The 11,453-nt window shown below is 37.6% G+C and overlaps 1 long non-coding RNA gene across 1 annotated transcript; it reads right to left on the bottom strand.

Moving 5' to 3' along the window:
• Window positions 1–5,645: 5,645 nt before the first annotated feature.
• LOC135153638 (uncharacterized) lies at window positions 5,646–10,334 on the bottom strand. Its single transcript, XR_010293117.1, has 3 exons — window positions 10,165–10,334; window positions 8,183–8,366; window positions 5,646–7,110 (listed from the first exon to the last, which is right to left on the bottom strand). It is a non-coding gene; the product is annotated as an uncharacterized LOC135153638 (long non-coding RNA).
• Window positions 10,335–11,453: the final 1,119 nt, after the last annotated feature.

The following is an 11,453-nucleotide window of genomic DNA, read 5'->3' as shown; positions in this document are numbered from 1 at the left end:
CCCTCATCTGGAAAAGGACACTTATTAAAGGTAGCATCTACATTATATAGAGGAGGCCCGGTACTTGGAAGCGGGAGCTGAAGCACCCGCAAGATTTTTCTGAAGGGGGGGGGGGGGGCTGTGCTGCGTGTGTTATTCTCCATAGACAGCACCCCCTGGAATTCCAGCAGATGTGACAAAACGAAAAAAAGAAACGTTACCAAAAAAAAGCCTTCATTTTGTAATGCAATCCATTTTGTTTATTTGCTTTTGAAAAGCAAAAAAGTTTCAATGTAAAATTTTGGTCCCAAGAAATTTAACAAGCTTCAGCCCCCTCTTCCCAGTGCCAGGGCCTCCTCTGTATAATGTAGATGCTGCCTTAAATAAGTGCCCTTTTCCAGATGAGGATTTCATTTAGACGATATTCTAAATATATATTGTCGAAACAAAATAAACGGTTGGGCAACTTCGACACGAACTTATTTTATGAGATATAAAAACAATGCCTTCTATGTTTTTTTTTTCAAGAGGAGAAAGCAAAGAGGCTTTACTTTGTGTAGTAGAAATGCATCTTTCTTCCGATCGGGCTCTAAAAATATTTAAATTTAACATAGAGTGGAATCAATAAAGGGCTGTGTGGCTGTTCTTCAATGTACCACAGCTCCTCTACATGTCAGTTGTAGAGTATTTTCTCCTCAATCTATTCCAAGATATCAATACAAACAAAAGTAATCTTTTAAGAGTTCTAAAGACAATAAACTATTTTTGAATACATAAAACCAAAAAGAGAAAGGGTATCCTAGGCATGCTCCTGTTGGGTTATAGCATTTACTGTACTAGAGCACTATTACAAATGGCAGAATAATAATAATAATAATAATAATAATAATAATAATAATAATAATAATAATAATAGTATAATATCAGAAGAAATATATCAACACCTGGACGATCAAGACATACTACCATGGGAACAGAAGGGATGTAGAAAAGGAAGTAGAGGAACAAAAGAACAACTATGCATCGACAAAGGAATTATGAAAGACAGCAAGAAAAGAAAAACGAACCTCGCAATGGCATGGATTGACTACAAGAAAGCATACGACATGGTTCCACACTCTTGGATCATCGAGTCTAGGGAAATGTTAGGGGTACCAGACAATATCAGAAGGTTCCTCATTACAAGTATGACGAGATGGAGAACTAAGTTGGAAAGTAATGGTGAAGTGCTTGGAGAGGTTGGTATCAAGAGAGGAATCTTTCAGGGAGATATAGTCTATCTCCATTGCTGTTTGTGATGGCAATGACACCATTAACTAAGGTACTCAGAAGATCCAGGCTAGGATATGAGTTCAAGAGCAAGGCAAAAATCAACCATCTATTATACATGGACGATTTGAAGATGTTTGGTAAGACACAAAGTGACTTGGAGTCTCTCATCAACACTGTGCGGATCTACAGCGAAGACATCGGTATGCAGTTCGGGTTGGATAAATGTGCAATGATTACTCTCATGAGAGGTAAGCCAGCCAATGACAACAACTTCCAGATGCCGAACGGAGAAGAGATCAGATCAATCGAAGGCGGTGGTAGCTATAAATATCTCGGAATATTAGAGGCAGATCAGTTGAAACATCAAGAAATGAAGAAGAAGATTGAGGCAGAGTATATCAGGAGAATTCGGAAGGTGCTCAAATCCAGACTAAATGCTGGAAACATGGTGAAGGCTGTTAACACTTGGGCAGTAGCCCTAGTGAGATATGCTGCTGGCATAGTTGAATGGAACAAGCTTGAACTCGAAACCCTGGACAGGAAGACAAGGAAGTTGCTAACTATGCATGGGATGTTTCACCCAAAATCTGATGTAGATAGACTTTATGTGTCAAGAGAGAAGGGATGACGTGGTCTGGCTGGAATAGAGGATACTGTAAGATATGAGGAACAAAGCCTATACTGCTATATTGAAGGCCAGATGGATAGCATCATGACGGCAGTCAAAGAGTCGATGAGGAAAGGAAAGGATTTGACAGCGAAACAGCTGAAGGCTGATCAAAGGAAAATGAGACTGGAAGGATGGAAAGAGAAGGTGATGCACGAGCAGCATTTAAGACAGACAGAGGAGTTTGCTGGACCAGAGAGTTGGCAGTGGCTGAAACGAGGAAGTTTAAAGAAGGAGACGGAAAGTATGCTAGTTGCTGCTCAGGACCAAGCAATTAGAACAAATTACCGAAGAGCCAAAGTTGAAAAGGAGCATACATCTCCCTCATGTAGAATGTGTCATGACAAAGACGAAACGGTGTCTCATCTGGTGAGTGAATGCAGCAAAATGGCACAGACAGAGTACAAAGGAAGGCACGACAGAGTAGCAGCTGCAGTTCATTGGGGTCTGGCCAAGAAGTACCATTTACCCCATGCGGAAAAATGGTACGAACATCGGGCAGAGCCTGTAGTAGAGAACGACGATGTAAAACTTTTATGGGATTTTAATATCCAGACAGACAAGGTCATTGAAGCTAGACGACCAGACATCGTTCTCTTAAAGAAGAAGGAAAAGGAATGTCTCATCATAGATATTGCGATTCCGGGAGACGTACTGCAGAGCTTGGCGTAAAGAGGAGGAAAAGATACAGAAGTATAACGATCTGGCATGGGAGCTGAGAAGGATATGGAAGGTGAAGACGAAGGTGGTACCAATAGTCATCGGAGCCTTAGGAACAGTGACAACAAGACACAGAAGCTTTCTGGCTGTTCTAGGAGTGGAGGTGTCCTTACTCATATCTTACGGAAGGTCTTGAATTAGAAAGAGAAGTGAACAATGAGAAGAGGACCCATTTGATAGAATATAGAACAATAACCCTAGATTTCTGGAAGAAGTCCGGTTGCTGTTTAATATACCAACAGAACATCAAGTTGTGGACAATGGAAATAATAATAGTAATAATAATAATAGTAATAATAAAAATAATAATAATAATAATAATAATATTAATAATAATTATAATAATATCAATAATGAAGAATGTAAATATAAAAATATAGATATAAAAGTTGCTTTATTATACCAAAAACGCAATTTGCCTTGCCGATGGTTTTAAAACACGATATTTTTTTTTATTTAAAGTCGAAATACGGAGAGGGGATGGGGTAAATTCGGAGGGCTCCCGTGGGCGTAGGCTTAAATAAAAAATAAAAAAAACTTTCTTCAGGAAACATGTTGACTGATGTCTCATACATCTGTCTTTTCCAAGTCGATTATAAAAGTCAAACTGGTTTTGTAAAGTAGCGGGAATGCAGGGGGATGCAGTTTTGCCACCTCGGGGTCTCCAAAAAGATATATATTTTAATAAAGTTAAAATATGGGTTGAGGTAGGATACATTCGTCATGATTCATGTGCCAGAGTTTCATTAAAGCAGTAACCTGCAAAGCAATGTCTCCTGTAAATTTTCCAAGAGAAACAAATTAGAAACAAATAAAACAAAATTAATAGTGTTTTACCGATACCGAAATGCATTTTGTCCGTATGTATCATAGATTACGGTGTGGCAGACACTGAGACACACCAACAAAAGCGATACGAGAAGCCGATGGAACTATTGTGTTGAGATTGTGTTATCTCGAATGACATACCATTGATCGCTTTATTGTCCGATTCGTGTGTGCTGTGACATACCCTGATAGCAGAAACTGGTAAAAATGACGTTATATTTACGTCATTTTTACGACAAGTCTCACGTCATATTGACGTCGTTTTATCACGTCTTAAAGACGGGATCTTGCACCCGCGAATAACGTCATTATGACGTCGTATATTGACGTCATTATGACGTCTCCAAGAGTGACTACGACGTCTTAATGACGTCTTTGCAACGTTTTTACAACGTTTTCCTGACCAGTATCAAGGGTCAGATTGACGTCGTGTATTGACGTGATTATGACGTCTTCGAGAGTCAACCACGACGTCTTAATGACATCCGTGCAACGTGTTCCTGACCGGTTTTAGACGTCATATTGATGTAATTATGACGTCTTTTAAAGTCATCTACGACGTCTTAATGACAACTTTGCAACGTATTCCTGACCAGTTTTAGACGTCATATTGATGTTATTATGACGTCTTTATAAGTCAACTACGACGTCTGAATGACGACTTTGCAACATATTGCTGACTAGTAATAGACGTCATATTGACGTCGCATATTGAAATGAATATGACGTCTTTTGGAGTCAACTATGATATCTTAACGTATTCTGACGTGATAATGACCTAAAGATTAAATTCTACATGCAATGTACATACACACACCACTTCAAAGACCTTGTCATTGAGGATTATCTATATTTTGTGAATACTGAGGTGGTCTGACAATGTCCAGCATTCCCAGTAACAATATAATGATCCTCCATGCCAGGGCCTTGCATAACTTGTCTCAGTCTCAAGAACATGACCCCCCCCAAAAAAAAAGAATATATATACAAAAATGGAAAACGAAATCAAATACATGTACGCATTTCAATTACGCAATCGTGGCAAACATTCTATTAATAAATAAAAGTTGCATAACATATTACCAGCAAAAAAAAAAAAAGGAAAACAAAAAGTTGAAAAATCTAAATAGATTGAAAAAAAAAAAACTTTTCTATGAAAATGCAGTATTAGGGTCAAAGGAATGAAATTACAATGTTTGTTATTCCAATACATACAATTGTACATGTATAAATACACATTAATACATAACAGAGGCATAATGATCTCCAAGAATAAAGCTTTTTCATTGAAATAATAATTAAATATACCTTCAACTTTAGACAACTATGTAATGTAGGTAAAAATATATGTAAAAAAAAAAAATACCTGAGTTGGAATAATTTCAGGATTTATGGAAGTTCGCATTTGGGTGAAAGAATCATACATGTACATTAATTCTTATGAAAAGTTTGGGTTGTATTACACTATCACTTAGGGGTAAAAGACAGTAGTTGCAGCAAACAATTATTTCTTCGGAAAGTCTTTTAAATTAAGGTTAATTGTCAAAATATTGTACATAATCTAGATCTGGGCTCGTCTTACAAAGAGTTACGATTGAACGATCAATCATAACTCTATGGAAATCCATCAGTGTCAATTTTTTTCTACGAAAAATTTGCACAATGTCCTTTGTATGCAAAAAGAAGCGCAGCGAATTTTTGAGAAAACAATGAATGCATGAACATACATCATAGCTAGAAAATATTTTGAACAAACATGCTTAATAGATGTTAACATTGCTGACCGTCCATAGTTGCGATTGATCGGATCAATCATAACTCTTTGTAAGACGGGGCCCTGGTAAATTATTGTAAACTTGTATCTTTGTAAAATCATGAATTTTGAACTTAAAATCAATAATTCTGATGATCACTAACACAGAAAAGCATATGTGGGACAGGACAGTGTATTATGATTGATTCGAAAAATACCCGACATTTGATAGAATTACATGCTTATTTTGCTCATTTCTCAGCAATTACACATTTTCTTCCCGAGCTATTTGGCACACATCTTTTATATATACATACACTTTGCTGGTGATTGTGTTGGATTCTGTTCGAACTCATTTTAAGATAGTTACTACTAGAGGTGGGCTATTAAGGCAACTATGTAGTAGGAAAAAATATACTGTATGTAAAAAAAAAAAACCTGAGTTGCAAAGTTTTCAAGATTTATGGAAGCTTGCATTTGGGTGAAAGAATCATACATTAATAAGTCTGATGAAAATAATTTGTGGAACTGTTGTATTACACTATCACATAGAAGGAAAAGACAGTAGTTGCAGCAAACAATTATTTCTTGAGAAAATCTATAAAATCAAAGTTAATTGTCAATATATTGTACATTATCTACATTTGGTTCATTAATGTAAACTTGTATCTTTGTAAAATCATGAATTTTTTAACTTAAAATCGATAATTCTGATGATCGCTCTAAACACAGAAAAGCATATGTGGGACAGTGTATTATAATCGATTCGAAAAATACCTGACATTTGATAGAATTACATGCTTATTTTGCTCATTTCTCAGCAATTACACATTTTCTTCCCTACATGTAGCTACGTAGGCTTTTTATGTGAGCTGAGAGATTTCATACCAGATTTCCTATGCTTGATAAAGTTCTTAAAATAGTCTGTGTATCAGCATAGCATGTGTTCAGTGTTTTGAACCCACTGGAAATTGTGCATCATATCTTTATGTATGGAAGTCATTTTGCGTCTGCGGTCTCCATGGTTTTTTTCAGGATCTATGTGTTGACTAGACCAGTCCCATATTGATATTTTCGTGCTGTGTCACTTTCGAAGGCCGTCTCTAATTGGTTGACTGGTGAGTTGGCAGATGCACAGCCTATCCCACTTTTCGATTATATCATTACGTAATCTCTAACAACATGTCTAAGATATCCACCAGATCAAGAGGCCGCTTGCACTCGGCTAACGCATGTACACAATCCTCTGTTTCATCATTAACTGGATCTAAACAAAGCCCAGCATACCTAGATCATATTGATACAGTCGTTCAAAGAGCGGTGGCCGTGTCAATGGAACGCGATAGACAAAAACTCAATGATGATATGGATAAGCGCGAAAATAAATTGCGTGAAATTCTTGATGAAAAGCTCACTCGTCTACACGCTCTTGAAATATCTATCGATACTAAATTGAAGCAACTTCATGATTTTGAAAAATCGGTTTCTGATAACATGACTAACACCATAATGCTTTGTCAAATAGGCTTGACCACATCGAACAGTACTCCTGTCGCAATAATATCCGTATCCGTATGAGATGTACGAAATGTAGCAAAGCAGATTGGTATCGATCTTACTCCATGTGACATTGATCCATCCCATCACCTTCACCGACCAACTAGCAGTCATGATGTTCAACCCCAAGGATCATACCCCGGCGTGGCCCTGTAATGCCAACTTAGCAGCTCCACCAGTCAATGTGAAATTCACTTCATACAGGCCGAAAAGAACGATGATGAAAAATAGAATGAAAATGCTCAGGAACAGATGACTGGGTGCAGGCAGGCAAGGCACTTCAGATGGGATGAAAATTTATTGGCAGGACACCTTCCGTTTCAAAGTACAGCATCTACAAAAATAACAGAAGAGGAGAAACATAAAAACCTTTTCTACATAAACTATTTATTAATCTTCATTAAAAACTAGATGGTTTCAATATTAATTTTCAATTTATTTTAAATGATTAAAAAACGATGTGGGGTTTGTTACATAATTTATACTTCAAATATAAATACATGTATGTAAAGTCAAGTCGGGGGGGGGGGGGGCATGATGCCCTCAAGACCTTAAACCATCTCTGTATAAGGAATGAAATTTTAGAATCAATTTATTTGACACATAAAACATATTATTTTTTTTATAATTATGATTTTAATTCATGCCTTTTTTTATGTGTTTTAAATGGTTATGGGGTCACCAGGACTGTCAGGACTGAGAATTCGAACTTCGAGGCCGAAATACAGCCATTCCCTATGCCTGATTTGGCTGAAATTCAGGTCAAGGATCAATTAAATATATATTTTGCAAAAAAAATCCGACAAATTTTGAGGTGGAATTAGTTTTCTGGCATCGCGAGATCGACCAATGCTAAATTTTATTAGCGCCAATTTACCATCTAAACTTGTCATTGAAATTAGAACGTCCAAACTGATCCACTGCGTCAGCCTGGAATCTAGTACCAGTACTAGCACAATCAATCAGCTATGCATGTGCACCAATTCTGTATTTCTTGCAAACGTACGTCACTTGAGTTAAAGTTCATGTCATTGCATTATATAGCGTTGGAATTGTAAGAAAGTGATCCTTCAAAATTGTTACCTTCCTACGATACGAGTACAAATTGGACAAATTAAATGTTTGCCCCAAAATTATTGTGGGAAAGGTGGATTTTCTAGGGAAATCCATCTTAGTGTACAAAGTTCTACAGGCAACAGAGACTTGTCTAGGCTCCATGAATGATAATACAATGAAAAAATGATAAAAATATCACAGAGTCCTTGAAGTACAGTCAGGACCATTGACAGATTATAAGGTGCCCCGAGTTTGTACACACCCAAATCTGCGTGATTCTGATAATAGAGATTCCCAATGATCCCAAACAAAAAAATAAGCTTGACATCTGAAATAGCCTTCTTACTTACCTACTGCCCGATGCCTCCTAGCATGTAGGGCAGCAACGAAGGATCTCCACTCCTGGCATCCGGCGATTCTGGGCCTTCTTCTGGAAACTCCCCCAGGCCAGGTCATATTCACCGACTTCATTTCCTCCTCAACTCCTCATGTGTGACACCGAGACAGGTGGTTATGTGTCTCCCTCTCTTTCTCCTGAAATGTCAAACAGATCTATTCATTAAAAATCTTACTCAAAATGGTGCTTTTGGTAGAAAAATAATGAATATAGGGCATTTCATGTGACGGCCTTAACCCTTATGAAACTGGGGGGGGGGGGTTAATTTGACCCCCCCCTCAACAAATTTCATCACTATGCTGTCGCGCAAAATTTTTTGATCGCGCCGCTCACTGACTTTTTACTTTCAAGTCTCGCGCAAATTTTGAGACCAAATTTGTGATGCCCAAGTACACGGTTACGACATTACGCAACATTATGTAAGTGCATGTCAGACCCAAAATTGCTCATAAACATGATTTCATGTACAATCCAATGCAAATTGTGTATTTAGCCAAAATTCATAAATTTATCATTATTTATACTTTTACTGATTAAACTTATACCCCTTTATACCCCTCGTAAAATCGGAGGAGGACCAGAGTTATCCGCATTATGTTGATGCTGCAATTATCCGCATAATAGCAGCATCGGGACAAGATTTTGAGTTTATAAACGTATTTCCAAATAATGCGGATAATTGCCATGGTGCGGTCACAAGGTCACCCTTTTCCAACACAACCGCATCGGAGGGGGCGTGTCCAGTTGTCATGACGATTATCCGCCTTTTTCAGGACGGGCGCTCGTAAAAATAATGCGGATAATTTTCGGAGTTTGTGAACGCAATTTTTATTGAATTATCCGCATTACTATTAGGCGGCTAATTGGAGGATAGGTTTATGAAAGGGGTATTAATTAATTTTGCCTTGTTTATGATTAGAATTAGGTCTGGAACGATTTCCATCGAAAATACAATAAAAAACAAAAAGTAAAAAAACTAAGAAATACATAATAAAAAAAATAAAATACATAAGAAATCGGTCTTGGTACCAGAATTTTTTTCATTCAAAATTGTTAGGAATGCTATAAAGAATATTTTCACCCAAAAAAATAGCATTCTAGGAGCTTTAATTAGTGAATCAGAGCAAAAAGTATGATTTCATGAATAAATTAGCATTAATTAATTCATATTAAAAAAAAATATATGAATTCAGTGAAATTTACCAATGCAACTATGTAGATTATGTCATTCTCTACCATCATGCAAATTTTCGCTGTGAACGCGCAATCCGCGGCTGAGATCTTATAACTTATAACTAAGGGGGGGGGCAATAATGCCCCCCCCCCCCCCCCCCCGGGAATGACAAGAATCAAAATACCCTGGGAGATTTAGGGTTTATTGTCAGTATATCATCGAGGATCTACATGTTGATCTGGTACAGTTACATAAACTGAACTTTGTGAAATCTTGAAATCTACGCTGAAAAATGTTCACACTGAAGATCACCAACACAGATAAGAGCACGTGGGACAGTGTATTATTATTGCTCTGACTGAATGTCAGCCAGACGCTTGACCCGAATCCTGTGCTTTTTTTGCTGATTTCTCAGCAATTACACAATTTCTTCCAGAATCCTTTGCCACCTTTGGCACATATATTATTTATAAATATAGACAGACACTTTGGTGGTCATTTTCATTGGATTCTGTACGAACTCATTTTGATATCGTTACCACAACTGGCATTTACCTTAATCTGTGTGCAGACTTGGGCCCTGAGGCTGAGCCCACCAGCGCAGCCTGTCCTATACAGCATGCCGGCGCTCCCCGCAGCCACCCCGGCCGGGCAGTGTCAGTGCACGAAATCTAAAGCCAATGGTAAGCTAGCTACGGTACGTAGCTGCAAGCCGCGCTCCGAAAAGAATTAAAATCTTAGAAAATTGTTATCTAACTTACTGTTTGGTCTACTGCGAATGCCTTCGAAGTCGTTGTCCAAATCTGACCCGTGTTCTTAAAGTAGTAGAACTATTACGGCCATCTTCGTCGCACTTAATTCTCGATCCAAAATTAGGCTGCATGCATCATTTAACGGCGGAAAACGGGCACATACCGCACCTTTTTCAAATGATTGTGACTTGCCAGTTGCATGCAGTGCAGCGCGCATGCGCAGGCCCGCATGCGCAGGCCCGACGCCCGGTGAATTAATTCTGCGGATCATGAATTTTTTTATGAGCCCGGGGGTGGGGGGGGGGGGGGGGGTTGAGCTGTTGAGCTAACTAGTTAGGGGGTTTGCATGACACCGGAGCATGACACCAATTACGAAAAAACAGTTTTAAAATAGATACACACTTCTTTGACATATAAAGCTTCCTCTTGTTTGGTTTGGTTGGCAACCAGTTAAGAAATTATTATTTTTGCCACTGCTTTTGAAGCTTTTTTTTCTTTGAAGAATGATATACTTTACCTTAAAAAAAAAAATTATGTACTATTTTTTTTTTAGTTTTACTTTTCCTTTTCTAAATAGAAATAGCCTTGCTAACATGGCAATTAAGGTTGAAAAAATGGCAAAATAGTATGTGGCTTTGAAATTAAACTTGTAAATTTCCTCGTCGTTGATTGGTAAATAATTGATGTCATAATCACGTCATAATGTGGTCATATGAAAACGCAAATTTCTTTGTCGTTGTTTGGTAAATAAATGATGTCATAATCACGTCATAATGTGGTCATATAAAAATGCAAATTTATTTGTCGCAGATTGGTCAATAAATGACGTCGTAATCACGTCATAATCTGGTCATATAAGAAGCAAATTTACTTGTCGTAAATTGGTCAGTAAATGACGTTAAAATCACGTCATAATCTGGTCATATAAGAAAGCAAATTTACTTGTCGTAAATTGGTCAGTAAATGACGTCGTAATCACGTCATAATCTGGTCAAATAAAAATGCAAAAGAAAGTTGCCATTCTAAGTCGTCAAAATTACGTCGTAAGAACGTCATAGATACGACGACATGACGAGTATTACCACTTTACGATCAGTTAATGACGTCATTACGACCGTGTCTGCTATCAGGGTAAGAGGTTGTTTTTGGTCTCGTTTTAGCGCAATATCACGTCATACATTTTTGACACATTGCCCCCCGCATTGCCCTCTTTCTAAGCAAATTAAGACACTAATACTGTCATCCCGACTGTCATGAAGCATATCGATGTTTTCGCTAATATATTCTCTTTCATGCTT

The sequence above is a fragment of the Lytechinus pictus genome, chromosome 3, assembly GCF_037042905.1.
Source record: "Lytechinus pictus isolate F3 Inbred chromosome 3, Lp3.0, whole genome shotgun sequence".
Taxonomy (NCBI): Eukaryota; Metazoa; Echinodermata; class Echinoidea; order Temnopleuroida; family Toxopneustidae; genus Lytechinus; species Lytechinus pictus.
Note: the sequence above shows the minus strand (reverse complement) of the source record. Positions and strands in the feature narration are given on the sequence as shown.